The 25,733-nt window shown below is 38.3% G+C and overlaps 1 long non-coding RNA gene across 1 annotated transcript; it reads left to right on the top strand.

Moving 5' to 3' along the window:
- LOC146544902 (uncharacterized) lies at positions 1-21,125 on the top strand. Its single transcript, XR_014881752.1, has 3 exons — positions 1-127; positions 17,431-17,601; positions 20,932-21,125. It is a non-coding gene; the product is annotated as an uncharacterized LOC146544902 (long non-coding RNA).
- Positions 21,126-25,733: the final 4,608 nt, after the last annotated feature.

The following is a 25,733-nucleotide window of genomic DNA, read 5'->3' as shown; positions in this document are numbered from 1 at the left end:
CAGCCCTCCATCACACCTCCAGAGAGCCTGGAGGCAGAGCCCACAGCCCTGTCTTCCCACTGGTGCTGCCACAATGCCCGACCACTTCCGACCACAGGAGCCAGGACCTGACTCACTCCTGCTGCTGGTGGGTGCATCTGTCCTATGAATATATTTTCCTGTGGAAATAAGAGATGTTAATGCTGTGCTCTAGCAAAAGATCTGATTCACCCATTGTGGTTTTCTTTGTGGAAAGATTTAGATGATGTAGTAAATTAGAGATTGGTGATTATTTTTCTATAGTGCCTACAACTATCCTTTCAAAAGTATGGGGCAATGCCTTCCCATACTATTATTATGTGGTGCTGGACTGGTTATTATGCTCTAAGCAAACAAGTGCCAGTCAAGAATTTCCATCTATTATTTTACTGAATACTTCAAGTATTTCCTTGGTATTAGCAAAGACAAAAGTTTTGGCCAAAGTTGAAAGAAATCATGTGAGATTAAGCATTGGTATCTTGAAACAATTTCTCTCCTTTTGCATCTGTGCTTGCATGTGTTTCACAAATAGAAGTTAAGAAATTTTCTAGACCTACAGGTCAAACCCAAAAAAGAATCTAAGCATTCATCACTAGTGACTGCAGTTTTGATTTTCTGAAGTTAATATGGTTCAGACAATAGATCTTTATTGAGATTTAAGCAGTGACATACAATGAGCTTGGAAAAAATAGCATAAACAAAGATCCTGATTTATGTAAGCATGGCATAAATAAATAGGCTGGAGAAGAGTTTTGGGCTATATCATTCAATAAAAATGAAAACAATAAGTTAGAAATAAGGACCAAGGCATATTTTGAATGGTAAGACCTGAGATGTTCTAAACAAACTCTGCTTAAATTCAAGACTTTATTCAACAACTTAAAATTTGAAAACTGGAATATATCATTCTTGATTTCTGCTGGAACTGACTGCTTCTTCTTCTTTTCACCTGTTGCATCTTTAACCTTCTATTAGTGGATAATTAAGACATGGTTTGTAGAAATGGAAAACAAATAAAAGGTATTCAGATGTTCAGAGTGGAGGAAACCAGAGTTCATTTGTTTCTTCTTGTAACTGCACCAAGTCTAATAAAATGCTTTGCTTTCACTTACCACCCTTGCTTCAACTACCACAGTATATGCTCTATTAACATCTTAGCCATTTCAGACTGCAATTATTGTTAAAAATGAAGATAATCTATCATTAAAGGAGGAGAAATACATACTTTTTTTGATTGTGCACGTTTTTTTTCTGGCTGGTCTTGGCATATGCACATTTGTTGAAGACTTAATGCCAGAAGTGGAGATAAATCTGAATTTTGTCACAGTGCCACGGAGGAATCAGTAAGGCAAAATGCTGAAATCAATACCACCCAGCAAGAGGCAGTTTCCCATCTGACCATTATTTATTGAGGCGCAGGCAGTTCTCCACCCTGCACGTCTCTGCATGGGCACACAAATCACCTCCTGTTGGGGACAATCAGCCCAGGCAATTGTCCTGGAGGGGAAAAATGAATTCCTCATTAGTCTGCAAGTGCTACAGAATTTCCTAAGATTCTGAGGTTTTCTTTCTGGTGCTCCTATACAAGATCTAAGTTGGGCTCAGATCTACACGTATTATCCTGTGTGATATCCCTATCCATTTTAGTAAAAGGAGAAGCTAAGGAAAACTGTACGGTGACTAAGACAAAGCTCCCCAAAAAAGATGAAGTAGTATGCAAGAGTTGTGGCAGGGGGATGATCTGCCCCCTGTGTTGTGATCAATGTACTTGTTGACATTGAAATTGTAGGAGGAGGAGGTGGCTTTGGCTCATATAAGCTTCTTTCCTTACAGCTGTGAAGTACTCAGCTGGCCATATGGGGCTAGAAGTACTGATGTGAAAAGCAATGGAGAGACCTTACTAATGAGGGAATCTCACGTGTCTACACTAAAACTGATAAAATGTTTATGGAAAACTTCTCGATTATCCACAAAATTGTTTAATGTACTTTATACATCTAGGGTTGTAACATCCAGTCTGAAAACTGACTTAATATGTGGGGTTGTGAGTCAGAGACTGTATCTTGCATAGCTGTACAGAGTGATGACTTCTATTGCCCCTTCTGGAGGGCTTGAGAGAAATGCCTTTGTACAATCCTCAAGGTTTTGTGTTCTGAGACCTTCAGAGAACAGCGCGTGCTGATATCACTCTTTTGTCAGAGAGAAAATCCACCCAGTATTGGCCATAGCTGCTGCTACAAGTCTATTTCATAAACCTGCTGTCACTAGACAGGTTTTTTTAAAAAGCAGAAGCAATCATTTTTCTGAGTGTTTAAGCTTGGGAGATTTTTGTGGTCAATGTCATCTTACGGGGGCTGAGATTTCCCGGATGTTATTACTGGAATGCTGCAGCTGCATTTTTAACTGCTGATGGTCCGGAAGCACTTAATTTTGCTGTCTTCCATTAGGTAGCTTTCACATGACACTGGATCACCAAGGTGCAGTAGAATCCTCTCACGTAAAGGAGACAGCAGAGCTTTGAAGCTCTTTACTTAAGTGCTTTGTTGGATTAAGATAATGCCTAATAACCTCTTGAAGAATTGCATCCCAGTTGCCCTTCCCAGATAATAAAAAGCAATTCAAGAAATCAAAAATTTCCACTCAGTATCAGCCTTTTAACCAACTTTGAATAGTTTCTATGCACAAATGTATTCAAGCATCGTGTAAATATCACATGTTGTGGCATCAGACCATAAGCAGTAGTGCCATAAATGCATTAGCCATTAGTCACTATGTTATCAGTTCATCATTCTTTTTCCTGAAGTCTTTAGTCATCCAACTGGGCAGCAAGGGTAGTTCAATGACAATTATTTAAGGCCTTTTTTTTTTTTCAATTGTAATTTTTCAATGACAATTATTTAAAGGAAACCCACTGAAAAGCAGCACCTGGACAAAGTGAACTGGTCTTACATTTCTTTCTCACTTTACTGCTAGATCACTGAAACAACAGTGCTGGTATTTCATTGTGTATAAACAAATATAACTTTCTGCTCATTCTTGGCACCTGGAATCGAGCCTGGGGACGAGCAGGCTCCATTTATTACACATATCTCTAAGGGAATGTTATTGGTCTTGCTTTTTATAAGCTTTAATTCACTACAGGTCTACAGAAACTGGATGATTCTTACAGAACAAGTCGATATTATTATCATTTAATTGCATCTCAGATTCTTACTTAGAAACCCAAAGCAGCAATATAAAAATATGTGAAATGTCATAGAACGGTTTGTAATTTAAAAGAAAGCCAAGCATTTCTTGTACTAGTTCTTCTTACAGCCCCTCTCACATCTTCCGTTTTTTTAGTAAGAAAAACAGATGATCTTGTTTTAAGGGCTATTCATTTAGGCTTGTCAACAAATCTGATAGTTAGAAAGTGAACTTGTATTCAATTAGAGGGGTGAATTCCAAAATGAATTAATTAAATTGAATTAAACTGCTCTGTGGACTCTGTTAAATAAATCACTGTGGTTGCCAGTGCTTATTCCATTTTGATGAGTAAAAGCATCTATGTTGGAGTTTAATTTAGTTTAACCAATCCACTTTAAAGGTTAATAAGGATTAGCTTTCCTAGGTGTCCTCATCTGTATTAGCATGCAGCCTCCTGGAGGCTAGCCCTCACTTTAACAGTGTTGGGCAGGGCTGTAGTGACTCCCTTGTTGTGGAAATACTCTTATGCTGCTCAGATCCTACCCACTCTTTTCCAGCAGGGACAAAGTCTAGACCCAGTTATGTCTAACCACTGCTAAACACAGGTAGTGTCAGAGTGTTTTCATACAAGGAGAAGTAGCAGAGGCCAAGCAGCCTGCCTCTGCTGGAGCATGATCAGGGTTCCCTGGGCAGCCCAACAGGAGCAGAGGTTGAGCTGCAGAGCCCTTCAAAAAATGAGTTTCAGTAAGCCACGAGACATCATGGAAGAATGACAGGGAGTTTGAAAACAGCCTCACTTTAAAATAAAAAACATACTTGAAATGAAAGTTGACGTGCTTGACCATCATATTGACATGTTCATCAAACCACTCAACAGACTGCAAATATCCATGCAGACTCAGTGCCAGATATCAGCACTGCCAACCAGATGTGGAGCAGACTACAGCTGGGCCTGGTTGCTTCCCCAGTAGGGAAGTGGAGAAGCTGCTGCTGCACTAGTGGGACCATGGTCCATCGGTAGTGCCTGAGCTGTCCCTAGCATGGAGATCCCAGGATCTCATCTTCTTGTGAGGTGTTTCAGGGGGTGGTTTACTCTGTCTCTTTTGGGATGGGGATTTGGCCGTTGGAAAAAAACGATAGGGAGAGAGTTGAAGTGGGAACAAGAGCGGTTTTAGAGTGGGGAGTGGCATTCTGAAATACCCATGATCTACAAATATTTATTATCACAGAAAAGCGTGAAGCCGTGAAGCTGAGCGTGTTTGCAGGATGTGAGTGCTCCAGCACATTCCTTGATCAGATGTCCTTGATCAGGGAAATGGGCTCCTAGCAAGATTTTACACAATACCAGTTCAAAAGAGTTCTATAAGAGCCACTTCAGACTTGTTTTAGTTGAAGAATATTTGTGCCAATAAATTCACTTGCGAAGAGATTGCCAGGAAGCAAAAGCAATAGCTAGTCAAGTCCCGAGCAGCCTGAAAATCTGCTACGTATGTATTTATATAATGTCTGCGTGCAGATGCCAAGACATAGCTCAGGGCACCAGCACAGGGATAATGGACTTGATTACCACAAAAGCTGCAAGCAAATATGCTTCAAAATCTTAGGAGAAAGTTTACAAAGGCCCCATTTTTCACATTTTATAAATGTAGCAGATTCTGAGGACTAAACACCCAATGCAGATTACCAGTTATCCCAGAATGCGCTGTTAATCACTCACTCCACTCAGACAGCTCTGAGCAATGCTGAAATGCTGTGACACATTCTTCAGTGGCCCAGTTAAGTAAAATAGAGGCTGATTTCAGATCAAAGGGCCTGTCAAGAAGCAATAATTTCTTGAGGACACAGTATTACAACCTGCTTAATTCTTGGGCAGCTAACGGTGCGTGAGTGATGTCATCAAGCCCCTGCTAACAGCACATGCACCAAGAGAGGGCTGTGGGAGGTGGCACTGCCAGCCAAGCAGGCAGCTGCTCCAAAAGTGCTGTTCTCATGTCCACGGCTCTGTGCATCCAATTTGTGTGAGAGCTGAACCGTGGTATGTCAGCTGCTTTCTTTGTCCATCATTTGAGAGAAAACGAGATAGGTTTGAAAAGTAAAGGGAATGGGAGCAAGCTAAAGAGAAAGGAAGAAAGAACTCAAAATGCTGATTCTAAGGGAAAAAGCAAACCTTCTCATGAACATTGATTTCATGATTAGTGAAAGGAATGCAAATAGTGTTCTGCAAGTATTAGTAAGCACTGCAATTCCAGTGATGGAATAGTCATAAGAATATATTTAATTGAATCATAGAATCATAGAATCATTTGAGTTGGAAAGGACCCTTAAAGGCCATCGAGACCAACTTCCCTGCAATGAACAGGGACATCCACAGCTCAGCAGGCTGCCCAGAGCCCCAGCCAGCCTGGCCTTGAGTGTCTCCAGGCACAGGGTATCCACCACCTCTCTGGGCAACATGTTTCAGTGCCTCTCTTTTTCTAATAGATTAGAAATACGTTCCTTACCACAGATTTATCTTACCACTCACTTAGGGAGAGGGAAGTTTGAACCAAAGTGTAAGAACTGAGTTGGAGAATTGTGATCAGTAAGCTGTGGACTTGTTCCTGGGCCACCAAATGGTGGCACAAGGGTTGGGTGACACGTGACATAGAGTCAGAGAAATGGAGTGAGGTTCCAGTGTGACTGCAGAGGGCTTTGCTCTTTCACAAGTTTCCTGTGTGATGCTGAGTGCTCTCTTTATGTCTCACTATCTCACCCTCAGCTGCTTGTATGCTTAAATTGAAAATTCTCCCATGGATCTGTATCTTTCTGTGTATGCTCTGTTAACTCCTGTCTTAGATTTATTCATCTGCTGCTAGGAATCCTTGGGTTTTGATTAACTTTGAATTTGCATAATAAAAGAAACTGAATTTTAGACTGGATATATCTCTGCCTATTAAGGGAGCTTATGGGCCTTCCTGCGGTATACAAATTCTTTTCCCTTTTTCCACACCTACTGCTGTAATACCCTAAGTGGCCTTCCCTCTTAGTCCAAGACCTTGCTGCTACGCTTTCTTGCAACAGCAGCTTTTAAGGGTCCCTTCCAGCTCAAATGATTCTATGAATATCCCATTGGGAAAAAAAGGAGTGAGATATTTGGGCTGCAGCTATTGTTCTGCTTTGACCTTTTGGCAGAAAGTTTTGCCCTGTCTCAAACGAAAAGCAATTATACATCCATCAGTCATAAACTTCTAGAATAAAGTGTGATGCACCCACCCTGCAGGCAGCACGTGGATTCAAGAGCCAGCGCGGAAGCAGCAGTGTTATTCATAGGCAATTGCAGATGTAGCACTGCTCTTTGATGAGCTTCCAGGTGGACAGCTTGTACCTCAGGGCCAAAGCACAGGGAGCAGAAGGTTTTTAGCCTTTGTGGGCTGCCCTGAGGAAGAGTTTCATGGTAATTCACAGAAGATTATAAAATATTGCCCAAAACTCTGCATGCAGTCTGTGACTAAGGTCCAGAGTGAATAAAATTTGCTCTTTCTGAAAGCTGCTGGATTTCTTCTTGCCCTTGAAGTCACGGCCTCAGACCAGCTATGAAGAAACATAACTTAATGCTTTTAATTTCTTGTGCAGTGTTATAAAGGGACAGATGAGGGTGGGTAAATTTAATAGTGGAGTGAAGAGAAGCCCTGCTGCAATGCTCTGCTCCTGCAGCCCTCTGAAATCCACCAAAGAGGTCTTTTATACTACGGCTCTTTGAAGGTTTATGGAAAAACATTCCAAAGAGGAAATGCTACTCCCTCACGTACAGTCTGTCTGTATATGGAGATGGGGGCTGAATTTTTAAAGTTAAGACAGGTTGCTCACCTCCTGATTTTTAGTGGGAATGAGATGGCAGATTACACGCTTCCCTCTGCACCCATTGCATCTTATCTACACCCTTTGTTTTTTAAAAGCCTGACCCTGGGCCCTTGCATGCTGTTTAGACTTACTTTGCTAAAGATAAAAATAGCACACAGAAGCTATTTCTGTCATTTGCAAAGCAGTTCTAGCATTTTTCTGCTTGAATCCTCTGGCGTGTGTTCTCTTCTCTCATTCTTCATCCTTCCTATCGCACAGGATCCACACTGTTAAGTCCATATTTTGCAACTGCATTTTTCTTCCTTTCAGATTACTCTTATCTGCTCTATCAAAAAAATCCCCTTAGCTGTCTTCTCCAGTCTTTAACTCTCATGTCAGTGGGCATATTTGCATAAATGTTTCTGTGGTGCTATAGGGATCTTTAGAAGGGCATTGGCTTCTGAAGGCCAGTCCATTAGTTTCAAAATTTATAGAAGATTTTACACTTCTTTGTAAATGTGTCAACAGCATAATTCACAAAGCAACATTTTAAATACAGAAGATGGTTAAGTGAAGGAAAATCAGTCCTCAGCAAAGGTGTTTATTTCTCTTTGTATTAGAGGCATAATGTATTAAAAGATATTAAAAATGAAAATAAAGCAGTATGTGCATTTGCATATACTTGATATGTATATTTGCATGAACAGTTCTAAGGTCCTTTCAGTACTATATTATCTCTCAAAAGAAAACACTGCTACTAAAATGCAAAATGTGAAGTATTGACTATAAAAAGCATGTTATGAGAAACTTGATGGGAAAAAATAATATAAAATAAAGATACCTCAAAGCTATAAAATGACAAGAAATACACTATTCCAAATTGCAAAATGAAATTTTTCTCTTCTGCTTTAGCTTTATATCCTACTCTTTTCCTGTAAGTTAGGAGCAGTAAAATGTAATGTTTTCTGTGTCCTTAATTCATTATCTCATCATATCATATCCAATAGGGAATATTCACCACCTTCTTCAGTAAATCTCTTTCTGAGCATAGCATAATGAAGACAACAGTGCAAGCTGCATGCGTAGCAGCTTAAAGCCAAGCTTGGAGGCAGGAGAGGTCATAATGCCCTTTCTTTTCTCCTGCTGAAACTTCTCTGGGGAAGCTGCTTTAAAAATAGTCAAGGAGGAGGAAAACGGAGTGCTTTATAGCACGTTTTAAAACAAAATATTTTGTATGGAACAACAACATTAAAACGTGAATCCATTTTTAAAATGCAAAAACAAATTGAAACATCTGTTTTGACTTAGCGCCATTGAATTTTGGCATTTGGAAATTTAAAGATTTCGACTTTTGGATTCCCATGCTTTTTAGAAAAACATGCTCCTCCTTTTCCTCCCCAACTCTGAAAACTCAAATCTGGAAAATATTTAAAGCCGCATATAAATATTCTCTTTTTCCCTTGCTTCCCTCCCATCCCCATTTTTCTGCTGCTTTCTAACCATTTTCAGTTGCCAGGAAGATGTGCTGCTAGGCAGAGTGGGAAGAAAAATCACTTTATGAAATAAACCCAAAAGAACATACAGGTGTTTGGGCTGTATGTATCTACAAGGGACATCTTCTTTAATCTTCACGTGTCCTGTAGAGACGCAACCTGAACGGTTCAAGGCTTGTGTTTCTCTCTCTGGTGTATGTTGGTTAAAATGCATCTCTGGGCTGATCCTCTTCATAGCTAGAGCTGAACTGAGAAATGTTACTGCTGCCTGGGGAGACTGTGTGGTGTAGTAACTAAATCTGTGAACTGGGAACCTTCTACTTCAAATAGGAATAGAAATATTTCTCTTCCTTTGTAGAGTACTTTGAGATTCACAGAGGAAACAGAGACATAGAGCATGATTACAGGACATATTTGCTTTGCAATTACTGACACATTGTACAAAGAGTTTAATGCCATCATAACCAGGTGCAAAGAAAGAATAAGTGCAACAGTATGGGTATTTCTTTCCAAGTGTGATTGTTTCTGAAGTCCTATCACTGTTCCTCATTTGCTATGACATTCTGCCTGGTGAGTTAAAATATTTTTCCTCAAACTCTCCTGGCTTTCATTTGTTCACCTGAGCAAGTTTGGTTTTTCACAAGGAAAACATTGCTGGGTACTGCAATGGACAAAGATGTGTCATGGATATGAAGGTGCCAGCAGCCTCTGGATGATTTGGACACCATCAGACTACAAAGTCTGAGCGTAGGGGGGGTCAGATCCTGGCCTTCATGTCATGCCTACTTCTGAAATGCCCTGACAGGATTTTGAAGTGAGTTTGGTTAAAACGCAGGACAGTATACAGCTTTCTTTCATAATCATCTCATTCCACAAAAGACTGATCACTTGTTAATGAGTACGTGTTTTTGATTACTCATAGTTTTCTGGTTATCTTCTTACTGTCTCTAAGCCAGGAAACCTGTTGCCAGTTGCCTATGTTGGCATCAGAGCTCTTAACATGCCTTTCATGGGATCTGGATGGACACTATCTCCCATTTAGGTTTGCCATTTCTGCATCCCTGGAGAAGTTTCCTTTGAGTATCCCTGAGGCTGGATGACTGGCAAATCAAAGGGAATCACAGTGCTGTCTGGAGTACTTCAAGGCAATTTCTAGCTGAGATTGCTGTCTGTTTTTTGGCCAGAGAAATTGCCAGCATCTTCTTCCAGGAAAGAGATTGCTCTTAGAAGCCACAGAGTAAAAGTAAATTTATGTTGCACTAAAAATTTCCTGTTGAGAAAAGACCTTGAAAAGTTAGACTCTTAGTTTGCTTCTCGGTCATTACCATGTGGATCCTCATATTACGTATAAGATTCTAGAAAATGAGGACAAAATGCCTGGAGAGCATTTTATAATAACATTCCTGGGCTCTGTTTGTCTTGAAGTGTTCTTGGGGATACTTATCATACTTCTTGCTTCAAAGTTAAAATTATCCCTCTGTGCCACCAAACATCTTGTGACTGGTGGATTGCAGGGTGACATTAATCATATTTTTTTTTTCTTTTATGAGATCCACAGGGCTGAAAAAGGAAAATGTGAGACATGGCTTACAGTGACAGCTCAGGTTGTCACTGTATAAGTTGTTTCTTTGCTTTACTTTTATGCAGACTTCATGGTCAGTTTCCACCGGAGTGGTATTTCAGAGTTAATTGTTTTTCATTCAGAGTAAGTTTATTGCGCTGTGACAGCCATTCATTAGCTGTCTAAGACAGATTGCTATACTAATGGCTATCTTGCTCCAGGGAAGCTTGTATCTTACAGGTAAATTCAGTGAGCCAAGATTCAATCTGCTATTATATGAGTATTCATAACAGTGTGGACTCTGCAAAGACACTAAAAAGAAAACCTGCACCCTAATGACTGTTAAACAGATAATACAGTGGAAACAGTCATTTCTCTCTGCAAGTTATTGCCAGGTAGTAATGACATGTATTGGTTGTAACTTCCCTTTGAAAGTTGAAATGTTGTCTGATGCTGGTTGACACCAACATCTAAAGCAGGAGTGTCAGCCTACCTCACCGTTTAATACTTCTAAATATATTAAAAATAATAGTAAAACATCAATTTGATATAAACTGTCTTTAACATTCTGTCCACTGAAATGACAGTATTTCAGTGAGAGAGGGAGGTTAGGATTTTGCCTACAGTCATTATTTACCCTCAGAAATCACTTATTACTCTCAGTGAGCAACAGTAAAGGCTGCAGCTGGACTAGATCTATGTTTGATAAGACTACCAGAGTAGACAAGGACAAATTATTCCAGAAACAGTAGTTAGAACTTTCTCCACGGTTTTTCTGGTTGTATGGTGCAACCCAGCCCTGGGCAAGTCTCTTGTCTCACTGGTGTTTTTCCAGTTGGCAGTTCTCATATAGGTATGTTCCAGCTTTGAACAGAGAACAAAAATGGGAAATATTATAGCACAAGTACATCTCCAAATATGAAAAGGTAATTCTACTGGATTGGTAGCCTAATGTAGAATAAGATAGAACATTTTTTTAATGTTCTAATTTATAATACAATAAGTGTGGTAGATCTAATTTGAATAGATAAAGGTTTATTTTCAAGGCAATTATAATTAACAGAAATTGAAAAAAAAAAAAAAAGTTTCTGGTTTAAGGTATGAACTTAAATATATTCCACACTCAGAACCTTGCTACAGTCAGATACACAACAGTCATGGAAATGAGAGTAACAGTGCTTGGTGAACTGAAATAACCTATTCAGTTAATAGACCACTGTTTATGCCCATCTTCATAGCATTTGAGAGTTTGCTTTGTGAAAGTTAGAAATGAGTATTAAAAAAATGTGGAGAGCATGTACTTTCTATTCAAAAGATTTTTAAAGTCTGAATGCTTGAACTCTTGCAAAGCCGAGGCTGGAATCTCAGGTATTCCTTCTTGTGCCATTGGTGTGTTTGAAAATATGAGTTCTCAGGCTGTGTGAGCAACTGGGTGCTTGTCTGGTTGCAATGCAATTTCCCCATTACAGTTTTTTTTCTTTGTGTGTGCACTAAAACTTTAATTGACTTGTTTCTAATCAAATATGAAACCAACTTTTAAAATAACTATCTAATTCTAGATCATTTTTCTTTGTTAGGCTTGTATCAAATCGCTATGGAGCCATTGTTTCAATGAAGAAACTAAAAAATAAATAACCACTGAAATAAAGTCCAAGTTATCATCAGGTCTAAGTAAATCTGTTGACTACCTCAGTTTCAGAAATATCAACTTTAAAGGCTTAATCAAGCACAGATTTGTTTGCTTAACTCTCATTATCAGCTCTGTGTCAGGCACTGAATGGAACTGCTCGTTGCAGTGAAATCAGGCAGTCCTTCAGGGGCTTGCAGGAGCCTGTAGGATCAGAGTCTCAAATGTGAGGTGTTATATTTGGTTTCAAGGAGAGCCACGTGAATAAACTGTAACCACCTAAGCAGTTAATTTGCTTCCTTTGGCATGCAGACAAGAGCCTAGATGTTTCATAGTTCTTGATTATTAAACTTCTGTCAGTTTGGCTGAGTGGATGATCTATAATGATGCTGTTATATCTGGGGTACACGGTGTACAGGGGTGTATATGAGGATGGTACATGCCTGACAGCCCGCAGGCTGGGACATAGAACTTATACTGATTTCAGACTCACTGTACTTAGTAATTCGTTAGGTTTATGATCAAAACCCAGTCCCTCTCAGGTAAAAAGTCAAGAGAGAAGACAAAATAAACTTCATCACCTCATGGTTCTGTTTTTCACTACTCACAGGCAAAAACTGCTCAGTAATGAACAGTGCAGCGGGTAAACGAAATGAGTAACAAAAAGAACTTCACATATATTCTCAAGAATTAAAAAAAAATCCTCAAGGTTTAGTAGTGAGATTTCACAAGTGAGCACTGACTTTACTTACCTGTGAAGTGATTCTTTATGTGCCTCCATGAACACATTTTTTACACTTTCTACAACAGAATTGGGAATTAAATCACTTTGGAAAGCAATTTATGGGGTTTTGTGAATGTCAGCATCGAAGATCCTTGCTGTTCCTGTGCTTGACCAAAAAAATTATCGGCAATGCCTGAATAGAAGCAACAGAGGAAATTAAGAAAATCCTGCTGAAACCTTTTCAGGGTATGTTACTTAAGCTGTGAATCAGATGAGGAACTTGTCTAAACAGATTAATTTCAACAGTATACAGTTTGTACAAAGTCATTATGATGTACATATACTGTACCACAGCCAAAGTGTTTTTGTTCTTTGAAAGGCTCTATTAGAGGTAAAAATCTGTAGAGACAAGTTGGGTAGCAGCTTGATTAGCGCCCAGGAGACTGCAAGAACTGCAGACTGCTGTTACTGACATATGAATCCCACACTTTGCTGCATTTGCTGGCGAAAGACACAGCCTCTTGTCAAAACATCTCATCAGAAAGGAGAAAGTTCTTGCTTACTTCTTTTGATGGAGATTTGGATGATTCAAACTCCAGACATTTGAAGAAAATAAAAACGTTTGAATGCCTGATGAATGAGTCACAATGTAATTTTGGATCTGTCTGTTGGCATTACAAAGTATCTATTGTAGAGAAGGATTTCCTGATCTTAAAAATGCTACCGAACCGTTGGCTTCTAACAGAAAATTTTTTTTGCAAAATCTCTGCCATTAAAAATGTCTTTTTAAGCTTTCCATTTGAGTCACACCTTGTTTTTCTGTCAGGTGTTCTCAGGAGAATTTACTCTGCATTTTCACTGTTGGAAGTTCTTATTGTCAGGGCAGCTCTGTAAGGGGAAAGAAGTAACAACTAACTTCTCATGGAGTGCAGGCAGAATGATTTGGAACTTGCCACCTGGAGATCATTACTCCAAGCCTCTTGAATTTCTGACTTAAATTCACATTCAAATAGGTCTTCTTTAAACTCAGGGATTTTGTTTTTACAGTAGTCTACATTTCTTAGTTTTAACAAAAGAAAAGATCAAAAAGTAGAATGCTTACCTATTAATAAAGGCATTGTAAAGCTAATAAAAGGAAGCAATAATAATCAAGTAGCTGGAACAAAAATTCATGAAATGTTGCCCATATATTCTAACACAAATGAAAAACATCAGGGATCTTGGTGTTCCTTATAAAACTGCTTGATGGCTGCTCAGTGTCCTGTTTTATTTTGCACTTTGTTTTTATACTTAATATCTATTTATTTATGCATATGTGTATTTTAATTCTGACACTCTGATATTTGGTATGTTCAAAACATTAGCACTGGATAATCTTAAAAATGTCTTTCTTGTCTGTTTTTCATTCTCAAGAGAGAACAAGGAAAAAAGGAGAAAAAAATTCTGTTTGGCTTTTCCACCATAAAAATCACTGATGTCTACTCAGATGAAAATTGAATTATACCCCACCCTCCAGGTTTACTACTTTAAAAGACATTGAAGCCAATATGCAATGTTTGCATAACATTTTAAACATTAACTGCACTTGATTTCTGTGATTAGTTCAAACTTGTGATGTTATCTGTTTTTCTTTTTATGCTTATAACATATATTTTTGCTTATAACAAGTATTTGTATTTTGTTTAAATTGTAATATCTGCCTTCATACATATAGCATCATAATTATTTGACTTATTTATGACATAGAAAATAAGCCTCTTGGGGTCAAAACTTGGAGTTTGAGAAATTTGAGCAATATTTGAATCTGTTGATGTCAGCAGAAATTTGCTCCCTCACTGCAATAGCAGAGATGGCTGAATATTTCTTGTTGAGGAAAAAGATACCAAGCAGTATATGAACTTTAAAATGCTATCACAGTTAGCCATACTTACTAACTAAACAGATATTCTATATAAAAATTTCCAAGTTTGAATTAATTTCCATTTCAAGATTATTAAAAAAAGAGTGTTTTTGTGAGATCTATAGCTCAGTCATAGCTCATAAACACATCCACAGACTGCCTTTTCAAATACATAAAATACAATGATCAAGTTGAGATGTATTTATCTTACAACACACTTTCAGTTTTAAAAAAGTGTGCCATGAACACAGGAATTTTAATAAGAGTCAATGCTGTCATTTCATTAAAAAATGAATTGGTGAGGAGAAAGAAAAAGGGAGAAATATTTCTTCTTGACATGAATTCAGTATATACCATATTCATCCATGAAAAGAGTTTGAAAATGATATTACTTCTCTTTCATACATCAAAGGAAGAATATTCAAGTAAGCTTTTCTTTAAATCAGTGGAAACATGACACAAAAGTATTTCATCTTTTCCTCCCCAAATAATTATAACTCTGAGCATCTTAAGGGCTTGGAGAGGCTACAGCAATTCTTCAGAAAAGAGGATTTTTTTAGACAGAGTGAAAGGGAAAATAACCTTTATCTAAGCTCAGTGAAATTCTATACCTAAAACAGCCTTTTCTTCACTTTATCTTTCAACACTCTCAGTAATGCAGGCAGCTCCTAGGGATGGGAGCAGTCTTCATTAAGGAAGTGACATGGTTCATGAGTGCTACCAGGCAGGCTGCCGGGACTGACTCCATCCCAATGTCAGCCAGGTTTGTGATCTCTACTTGGGACTGTCTTGACTGTAAAGATGTGATCTCACTCATTCGACAAGGGGAGGGCACATAAATTGATGTTGGTACTGAATGAATCCATCCCAGGGAAGAAAAAGTGTAGGCAACCTCAGGTATACACTGAGGACGCCACACAGAGTCTATCAGCTCTAAGAACTGCCTATTGCTGCTTCCTCCCTCAGCAAAAGGCAAAAGGCATCAACCAGAAAAATACCAAGTCAGACAGCCTTCGGAAGGTGGTGATTTGTCCACTCCCTGAAGATGCTAGGAGGTTTAGTAGAGCTGTGACCCCGTGGGCATGTTTTTCATGGAGTTGACCATATTCAGTGAGCATGCCAGTTCTAACTGGCTTGAGGAAGGCCAGCTCAAATTCCACACATTTCTCAGAGGTTCTCAGTTGATATTTTGTGGTAAACTGTTGAAAGCAGTGGGGCAACTTGATCACAAACTGTTTGTTTTAACCACATGCATAGAGATGCAAGGGCAAAGGTCATTCAACTAGCTCAGGTTCGGTACTGCACAAGAAGTTGCTGAGATTGAAACTGTGAGTCTATCCTTAGGTGTGGGGGAACACTGGCACACACACACACACACACACACACACACAAAGCAGTGTAGGTTTTCTGTATGTCAAAGGTAAAATACAAAACTTGAAAGATATCCTATCTTAAGAGCTTAATGAATGGTGACAATAGAGCCCGTCAGGCTCAGGAGGCTTGTGGTGGGCAGGTCACTCGCTGGGCTAGGCAGGCCCTGTGTGCACTGAGGCTATCTAGAAAATCTATCCATATACATGGCTCAGGTATAACGTTACTGAACAACATGTACAGTATTTTGTGCCTGTAAAAGTCAGAACAACAGAATTAACTATGGGGCAAGTGCTGTGCACGGCTTATGTTTCCTGGTGATATTTGCATTGGCAATGCTGTTTGGAATCCAGAGTGTTTTAGTCAGAGTGTTTACCCTTCCACCTATAAAAAAGTAGCCATTACATTGGTTTCCAGTGAAGGTGGAATATGGTATTTTGCAATCCAACATTTTAAACAGCTTTTTCCTTATTTATTTATTTTTTTCTTTCCCATTTTCTTTCAGCAATTTCCCCTTAATTTATTTTTCTTTTCCCAAACTTTTCTTTCATATACTTTTTCCCACTGCATACTTCTGCAAAAGCTTCATTTATTTCTGTGCATTTCAATTTGCTTTCTTTACCTTAGGCATTATAATGTGCTCTTGCCAAAACTTGTAGTGTTGTCTATATAATTGTTCACATAAAGATTATTTGCCTTTATATTATTTTATTTTTTATTCCATTTTAAATAATTAGATAACTGCAAGCTTCATTAGATTAACAACAGAAAGATGAGTGAGCCACTGAATTTTGAAAGTGATGCATTTAACATTTGTTTTCCATACTATTTCTCAGTTACAACTGTTTTTTATTCTAATGACAAAACCACAGCTATCATTTCTTTTCAGTCTGAGTGTTAATTACTGAAGGAACAGGGAAAAGAAACAGCAGTTGTTATCAGCAGGTATTTCAAATTCCTAACAAGAGATCTGGAAACACTTCCCCCATTTTAGAATTTTTGTTATTGTACTGATGAACAGAGAATAACTGACACGTCAGTCCTTTCTCCATTCAGAATATGTGAAATGCATGATTTTACAGTGTCAGATAAGCTGTTGTGTTGATGAATATAAAGCTGACATCCTCATTTTTTTCTAGCATTCCAAGCACTTTCCTTTCCAGGCAGCAATATTACCCCAACGTCTTCAGACTGGCTCCTGAGATGAAGATCTTCCATCCTCTAAAAATAAAGCTTTTATGAGTTGTCTAATGGATATTAAAGCATTCCAGTGGTGATACAATAAAAATACTACTAATTAATATACTGTGATGAATGCTAGGATTTCCATACTAATTATAACAAAATAATAGGTTTCGGGGCCTTAGAATTTCTCCTGTGATATGAGCTCCATTCTGTATCCCTTGGGGTTTCATTAGTCAAGACACACATCCAGAGCTGCACATTCTATAAGTTTTTCAAAGACTTTTTTTCTTGCTCAAGGGAGAAAAAAAGTACTTTCAGTATGTCATTGCTTGAAGAAATTATTTGAAAGCATTTGTTGAAAGCCCTCCAGATTTTAGTAAGTTGTATATGAGATGTTATGAAAAACGAACACATGAGGACAGCTCCAAAAGTAAAGCCTCCAATGTTATGATGCTGGCCTACGACATCAGATGTGGATGTTGGTGGTATGGCAGTAGAGCCTGAACCTTCCCACTAATAATCTTTTCCATTTTGTTGCTGTGACAGATGACAGCAGAGGAACAGTCTGACAAAAAGGCATCTGACATGGAAGTGCGTATAGAGCAATGGTGTGTCACTGAATTCCTCCACGTGGAAAAAAATGGCACCCACTGACATTCATCCATACTTGCTGAACGTTTATGGAGACCTAGAAGTGGATATAAGCACAGTGAGGTGGTGGGTAGTCCATTTCAGTAGTGGTGATATCAACAGTGGGTTACGCCTGTGGTTGCAGGTTGATACAAGTGAGGTCTGCAGGCTCTTCTTCATCACTGATGAAAATGCATAGCTAGTGGTAGAGACTGTGTTGAAGAATAGTGTCCTCTATTAAATAGCATAATTGTGCTCTTTGCTGTAGTTTCCATAGAAAAAAAAAAATTAAGAGGTATTACTTTCAGACCAACCTATTTATATGAGACATTGCTGAACCTTCTTAACACACTTTCTGTAAAACGACTTAAAACCCCAAAACTTTGAATTCTGTAAGTATTCTGTCTACCACTGAACCATGTGACAGAAGTAACATTTCAAATCTGCTGAGTGTGCTTTCACCTTTCAGTTAATGCTACTGGGTGCATCATTGTGTCCCTGTGAGTCCTGTGTACCATTCCTTGCCACATTTTTTGTCTTAGTTCAGTTGGGCTGGTCCCAAATGACGCTCATTGATTTGATACTCTCTCTTCACAAGTATTTTATTTTTCTTTTCTATTACTTATTGTTAGGTACTGCTGCTATTGCAGTCTTATGACAGAAAATATTGATTGGCTTTGCTTGAACACCCTCTGCTCCCTGTGTAAAGTTTATTAGCAATGGTGTGTGAGGGGAATTATTTGATTAAGTACTGATACAAGCACTTCAGTTTACATTAGAAGTAAATTACTGAGAAGAAGAAAACAGCAAATGTTTGCTCATTCTGCGTATAGTTCCTACAAAACTAGGCCTTGTAGCTCCGACAAAACCTGACTTTTCCTTATGTTTTATAGCAAACTTGCACTATCTCACAGCCAGTTCCCAACTGAAGAGTTACGCATACAAGGCAAAAATGTTTGGGTTGTTGCTCTAACTTCTGCCAAGGATGTGCACAGTATTTCCTACAAATCAGAAACATTAAAGGAGAATGAAGTGTATGTTCCCTCCAACAATTCTGCCAAACTACGTCATTAGCATGAAGACTGAGTGGGTATCCTAATAACTAAACTGTCCCTCTTGAAGGAAGAAAAACAAAACAGAACATTGTTGAGACGGAGAGGAAGGGCAGAAGCTGTATGTAATTTTTTAAAGTGAATTAGTGAGCAATGCAGGGTGAGCTGAAGTACAGCCTAATGTCTCAATGTGAACCACTTCTAATTCCTAAGTACTGCATTTTTTCTTCACCTTAGGGGAACTCAAAATGCTCTTGAGCATGATTTCCAAGATTTTATTAATCAAGGGAAAAGAAACTGTGCTCCTTGGACTGTATCCTCTTCTGCAACGTAATTAGGCTAAGTGGTGCTCTGAGTTCACAGTGAGCATTTTGACAGTCCAAAAAAATGGATCAGTCATTCTGCATTAGCTCAGTTTCTAGAGGAGTGGGAAAACATGCAATTTGTTTACATGATATGGGAATATATGCCTATGCACTGTCCACATGTTACAAGAAGCATTGTGGACTTCATTTTCCAAGGCATTCTTCTAAAACCCTGAATGAATTTCATTTGGGAAAATCATTGCATGATTTTCAAAGATGTGGTCCTGGTAGGTCTCCTAAAGCTTCTCATTATTAAATCTACAATGTGATGAAGATTTTTTTCTCTGACTATTTCTCTCCATATTATATAATTTTCTCTGCTTTACCCAAATCCTTTTATTAATTAAACCTGAAAAAAGGGATTTATGAAACTAATTCTCACAATAACCCACAAGAATCAGATGCCACCCTCCTATGGCACAGAACATGAAGTGCAGCTCCCTTCTTGTGTTAGTTCCGTCCCTGTGCTGCTACAGAGAATTCAAGACTGTCTTGTGTCCACTTCACTGCGTGCAGAATAGAGCAGTTATATAACCAGTCAACTACCCTTAAGTTATCTATCACACTAACTTCAAGGGATATGACCAAGGAGAGACTAACTATACCCAGTAAAGCTGGATTTTGCATCTCATTCATGTTTATGCGATAGATTGTAATAGTTCTTGGGAAAAGACATGGGGCAGTTTTAAACTATCAGAATAATTGGCAAAGTTGCCAGCTAATTAAAGATACTCTGCTTGTGCACCCAGGTAGCTAACATAGCTGTAGTGCTGCTAGGCTCAGTTTTGTTGCAGAGTTGCAGTGTACATGACTTCATCTGGAGCACCATATCAGGTGTATTTTCAGTAAAGAGAAAAAAATATTGCAGTACAAAATATATGTTTATGAATGTGTATTTTGAATTTGCTGTGCCTACACAGCAGAATGCTGTGTGCTGGTAAGGTAGCAAGGGAATTATTTACCCACTGCTTGATTACAGAAGTCTGTGTAAATACACATATATTTGACACAGCTTGAGTTGTAGGATTAAGTTAATACCATAATGACTAATGTTTATAAAAAACAAAGCTGTTTTATTTTTTTCTCTCTGCCGAATATGAAACCTAGAAACCTGTTGCATGCTTCAGCTCACGGTATTCTAGTTAAACTGTCAACATGAAGCATATTTTCCAGACGTGAGAACATGAAGGGAGCTGTAAAATATACTAGACAACATTTTATGTAATCTTGGTGTGTTCCCTCATGCAGAATGCAGCTGCTTTTCTCTATCACCTGTGCAACTAAAGACCTCATTAACACTGGTCTAATTTGAAAGTTAAAAAAGCCCAAAACTCAGGAACTTGGTGTGTTGGTCCTTTTCAAAACTCAGACAAGCAAGGCTGAGATATAAATCATTCATAAGCTTAAGTCAGGTTGGGTTCAAGGCTTTTTAGGGGCCTTGTTTGGAGTTTTGACCTGATCAGGATTTTGCAGAGTAATACAGACACAAGTATACTGAACCAGGTTTAAGAATGCATTTTCTATCCACCTGTTCTGGTGAAATAACATAAATGCTGTTGATATTGAAATCTCTGAAATATTATGATGTAGTCAGCAGCAAGTCCAGGACAGCCTTCAACACTATTTACTTATACACTTCATTTGCAATGTATTTTCCTTATGGAGCAGGCTGGCCCTTCACACGGTTCCTTTTGCAACATTCACAGTGAGTTTGGCCTGAAATACAAATCCTTTAAGCTTTGGTATTTAAATTTTACTTAGCAGGTGGAAACAAAACAAAACAAACAAAAAACAGGGAAAAAATGAATTGATACAACTTTCCCACATTCTAATATACCATTCTAACAACAAACCAAAAACAAGCATTCTAATATTTTTTCATTGACTTAATATTAAGGAAGAGTATAAAGGTACTATTATCCAGAAATATACAGGATTTTCATCTCTTTCACAGTGTTCCTTATGAGAACTGATCTACACTTCTGCTCTTCTTATCAAAGGCTGAAGCTGGCAACACTGTGGATGGGAGAGATAAGACTCATTACATCATCTCTGCCACTTAACAGAGAAGGAACATTGCACTAAGCAGTAACAGTGGGAGACAGGGATGGACGGGAGGACAACTGCACCAGTCTTCCATCCTTTGAAAATCTACACCTGGTAAAGAAGTAATATTATGTTAATATTTAATATATAATAATATTTGGAACTGGTTAAGATTAGTATCAGTTCTGTCACCAAATTCAGAACTTCATTTTGTTTGCACCGGGCCCCAAAGTGACTCTCGAAAAATTTTCCAAGATATTTACTTTAAACTTTATCTGAGTATTTCCCCTTGAATAAGAATTACAGATTTTCAACTCAATTCATGTAGCAGGCTGAAGTTAATATTTTGATAATACATCTTTCACAGGAAAAGTGGAAAAATTAATAAATCCCTGTGAAATATTTCCCATAACGCTCTCAGCCATGTGGATACACAGCACATTTAACAGTTCTCACTGCACCTCACTGTCATGACAAAAATAAAAATATTAAAAGAAAATGAGCTACTCATATACTAAGACCTTTCACTATTTTTATTATTAAAAAAAAGAAAAAAGAAAAAAAAAAAAAAGCCTAATGTTGAGGGACTCAATGTCTTTGACCTACCAATTTCCCCGATGAAGAAAATGAATCTTAGCCATCTGTTTTTAGTTATCTGGCACAAGTACGTATTTCTTGTAGTTTAATCTTTGATTAAGCTGAGAAGGGAAATGAATAATTTAATTGAATTGCATTTCCATTTGGAAGATTTATTTGCAGGATTAGAAGTTGCCTACTCGCCCATATCACAAATAGAAATGAATCCCATGCCCTTAGTCTACTCCTCTGTGGATGCTTGCCTACATCATGAACAATGCACACAATCTAATACCACTGATGGCACTACATTAGCAAAAGGATCAGGGTTGGAAAAGCTTAGAGAGCAAAACGTACTCAGAGCTGCATGAGATACTCAAAGATAACTTGCTTACTTGTAGTTCAGTCTGGCTCTATCTTTGTGTGACTCCTCTTTTTCAAGCTCACTGAATTTTTTGCTACATTCAAGAAAGCAGAAAATTTACTCTTCATCTTCTGACAATTCTAAAGCTGCTGGAAGGCTGCAGAGCTATCTCAAGTAACCAAGGACACATGAAAAATTCTAGATATGTCAAAACACTCCCAATAAAATAAATTATTTGAGATTTTGCTAAAGATAATGCCGATAATTTTTTTATTATTTTTTTAAATGTAACTGTATTTACTCACTGTTGCTTCAAGAAAATTGAAAATCATCTCTAGACCATGTCTAAACCTTTAAGCATTAAATCTTTTTCTTCTTCATAGCACATTACAGAAGAATTTATCTGGAAACACTCCAAATCATTCAAATCATGTCATTTCCTCAGCTTTTAGGGAAGAACAGCAGAGTATTGTTTTAATCTTTCCAGGTAATACAGTTATGCAACTTCAGATTTTGTGAACCTAAATTCCTTCCAACTGAAAGTACAATTTAATTAAACTTAGAAGAGGGCTGATAACATTAATCAAGGGTACATGAAAATTACTCATTCGTCCTTGTTTCCTAAGTAATAACTCAGATGAACAGATGAAGAATGCCACCTACAGTTAGGGTCAGGAATCTTTGTCTCTCCTGAGGTACCTGTTCTGGGTTTCTACACCATGTCTAGAAAAAGAACAAAGAGTTGCTAAGCCATAAAGTCTGCATCATACTGAGCAGGGTAATTAAGGTGCTGTTATTGCAAAAAATACAATACAATATAATACACGCACACAAAAAAGAACTTTCTGAGTGTCATTGTCCTGTAAACATGGGCACTTGTTACTCCCTTCAAAAGAATATGCAGCTTTTTCTGTGAGCATGTGTGATATTTTTAAAAACCCCATGTCCAGGCCCCAGACTGGTCACATGGAAATTTACAGTAGAAAGAATAAAGAGCTGAAATACTGAGAAGTGTGAGACAGTCCTTTCTACCATTACGCTACAATGCAGTGAAAGACCATCAAGAGGAAAGTAATCTAAAGTGAATACTGTATGCTAGTAGCCAGAGAATTATCAAGGTGTCTTAATGCAAAGCATCTTATTACCTTGAGATACTTTGCAGTAGTGATAATTGCTGAATGTACAGTTTGGGTGTCGATCAGGATATTGGAATTAGAAAAAAGAAACACTGTGCCTGAATGAGATCTAGAGGAGTCTACTCATCTCTCTCACCTTAAGAAGAGCTCCAGGTGGAACAGCTGTCTTTCAACTTCATTCTTCAATCACAATTTTGTCTGATTCTGACTTCTTGACCTTCTTACATGATCCCTTTCAGCTCTTTGTGGCTCTGCTTTGCTTTCCAGGCAGAATGACATGTGTGCTACTTCTAAAAGAGGAATCACACAATGTGTATCCAACAGTGTGCTCTGGACAAATTAACCATACATAGTCTGTATGGTATTTTCTAGCTTTTGGCAGCAAAACCTCTCTAGGCACAGCTTGCACATATAATACATTCTTAAATGTTAAAGCTGACCAAACTGAGTTCATTGCACATTATTAAGGTGATTGAACTTGTGATATACACTAGCACCAGATTGATGCTGCCTTTCTGAAACAGCTGATGTTAATGAGAGAGCAATTTTACTTTCCATTCAGATTATAACTTTGTTTTTAGTACACATGTAGTTTGCCTTTTTCAAATTTCATAGGAAACTGTGACTTCTTAGCAGTTTCCAACTCAACCTTGAAATGCTGCCTTCCAAGAATTCCCGGTGGACCACTGCTCACCAAGATCATCCCTGCCTGGGGCTGTGGGCGACTCAGTGAACTCCAGAATACTGATGACGGCTCAGACATTGACTTCCTGGCCTGGCTTGAGCAATATGGCTTACTTCTCTCTTACTCTAACCAGAGGTAATGTTTGCTCAGAGAACATTGTGAGGTTTCAAGTTTATAAAGTGATATGCCTAAGGATGAGGAAGTGTTAATGTAATGATTTAGCAGACTTGCCTATAATCCTTAAGATTCCTTGAAATTAAATCTGTTCCAAATGATAAAAGTAAGGTATAATGCAAAAAGATCGTAAAGAAACAGTAGAGATTTTGGGGGACATTGATACATCTTTTTAAGAGAGGGCTTCCAATGACTTCTGTTCAACAGTCCTTTGCAAATGCTTTCAGTGCAGTCAGGTAGCCAGTCCAAAGCAAAAGCTTCCTGTTTTGTTTTGAAAGGCTGGCTTTGAGTAATCTGGGTGTTACTAAACCATCTATTTTCTTTTGTGAGTTTTTACAAGACAACTCAGCAGATACTGCAAGACTATTACACAGCAGACAGCTCTCTCAGTCTCATTGTGAAATTTGTGACTATTTTTTTCTTTGAAACTCCATTTTCTGGAGTTTTTGAATGAAGTCTCTTTCTTTTACCACAACAGATAAACTCATATTTGCTTTAATGTCTCTACAGGAAAGCTAGAAAGAACAGGAATGGCTTCAAGAGCAAGGGCAAATAGAGCCTTGCATGTGTTTTGTGTTTTGACAACAAAATACTTCTGAGCAGAGCCTGTACAAACAGCAATCCCTTAAATCCTAAAGCTGATTTGACTATCAATTCCACAAAGAAATTAGGAAAAGCCTTGTGTTTGCATTTGCTCTCTTCAAAGCCCAAAGGAACAGGATGGGGCAAGTACAACGGGGAAAGGACGTATTCTTATGTTGGAAATCATGGGCACTTCTTGCTGGCTGGCATCCACTAGCAGGTACAAGTATCTGTTGGCTTCCAAGCTGGAGGTGGATCAACAGCTCTGTCTGCCTTGCAAAATTTTTTTTTTTTTTTTTTTTTTTTTTCCCTTCACAGTTCTGTACAGCAGTTACATTCAAGATCAGGCCCCACATCTTTATGATTCACTGAAGTCAGGAGTAGTGGCGGAAGGTTGCCAGCCACGACAGTCCCCTAGGCTTGTCTGGCTTCTGTTTCCTTTCATACAAAAATCGAGAAGAAAGAAAGTAACATCAGCTAAGTGTTCAGCATTTCCTGTTTAAAAAGACAGCTGCTGGTTTGTCTGTGACCTTGCCCCTTTCATAGGCAAGGTCATTTCCTTCCTCAAAACGCCAACCCCACTAACATCTGCTCGCACGAGACGCTCTTTGTACAGGAGCTGTGGGCTGTCAATGGTTGCAGTGAGTGAGTTGTGCTCTTCTTGGAAGCCGCAGGAGAAGAACATTTCCTACTGAGCTGTCAGCATGGTATACATCTGTTATCTTGATAAGAAGTGAGTCATACTTCAGTAGACAATTATAATGCCAAGGCGTCAGGATTTCCCCTCTTCTTAGTTCCTTTAACAGGTTTTCTATAATGCAAAATTTATGTTCTGTTTTAAGCAGGGCAAGAATTCTAGGGAAAGGTAGCAGCATCTCTGGGACTTTCTTGTCTCGTTTCAAGCCAAAAGCAAAACACCCACGCTTTGAATTCAGTCTAAGAACAGATACTAAGGATTCATCTGTGGTTCTTGAGAAGGAGAGAGAGATGAGGTTTCCGAAATGAGAAGGAAAACAACATTATCTTTTGGCAAAAAATTCATGTTGTTACTACAGATGTATGTTCCCAACTGAAATATTCAGAGACAGTTAAAAAAAAAAAAAAAAAAAAAAAAAAAAAGTATAAATTTATCTATAACAACATAGGAAATACAGGTTGACATTTCTTATACTCATTTTTACCCCATGTCAGTTCTCATTTAGTTAGGGCTGTGCTCTAACACATATTGGAATGCACCTT

This window comes from Meleagris gallopavo, chromosome 2 (genome assembly GCF_905368555.1).
Source record: "Meleagris gallopavo chromosome 2, MGAL_WU_HG_1.1, whole genome shotgun sequence".
Classification (NCBI taxonomy): Eukaryota; Metazoa; Chordata; class Aves; order Galliformes; family Phasianidae; genus Meleagris; species Meleagris gallopavo.
This window is presented reverse-complemented; position numbering and strand designations above follow the sequence as displayed.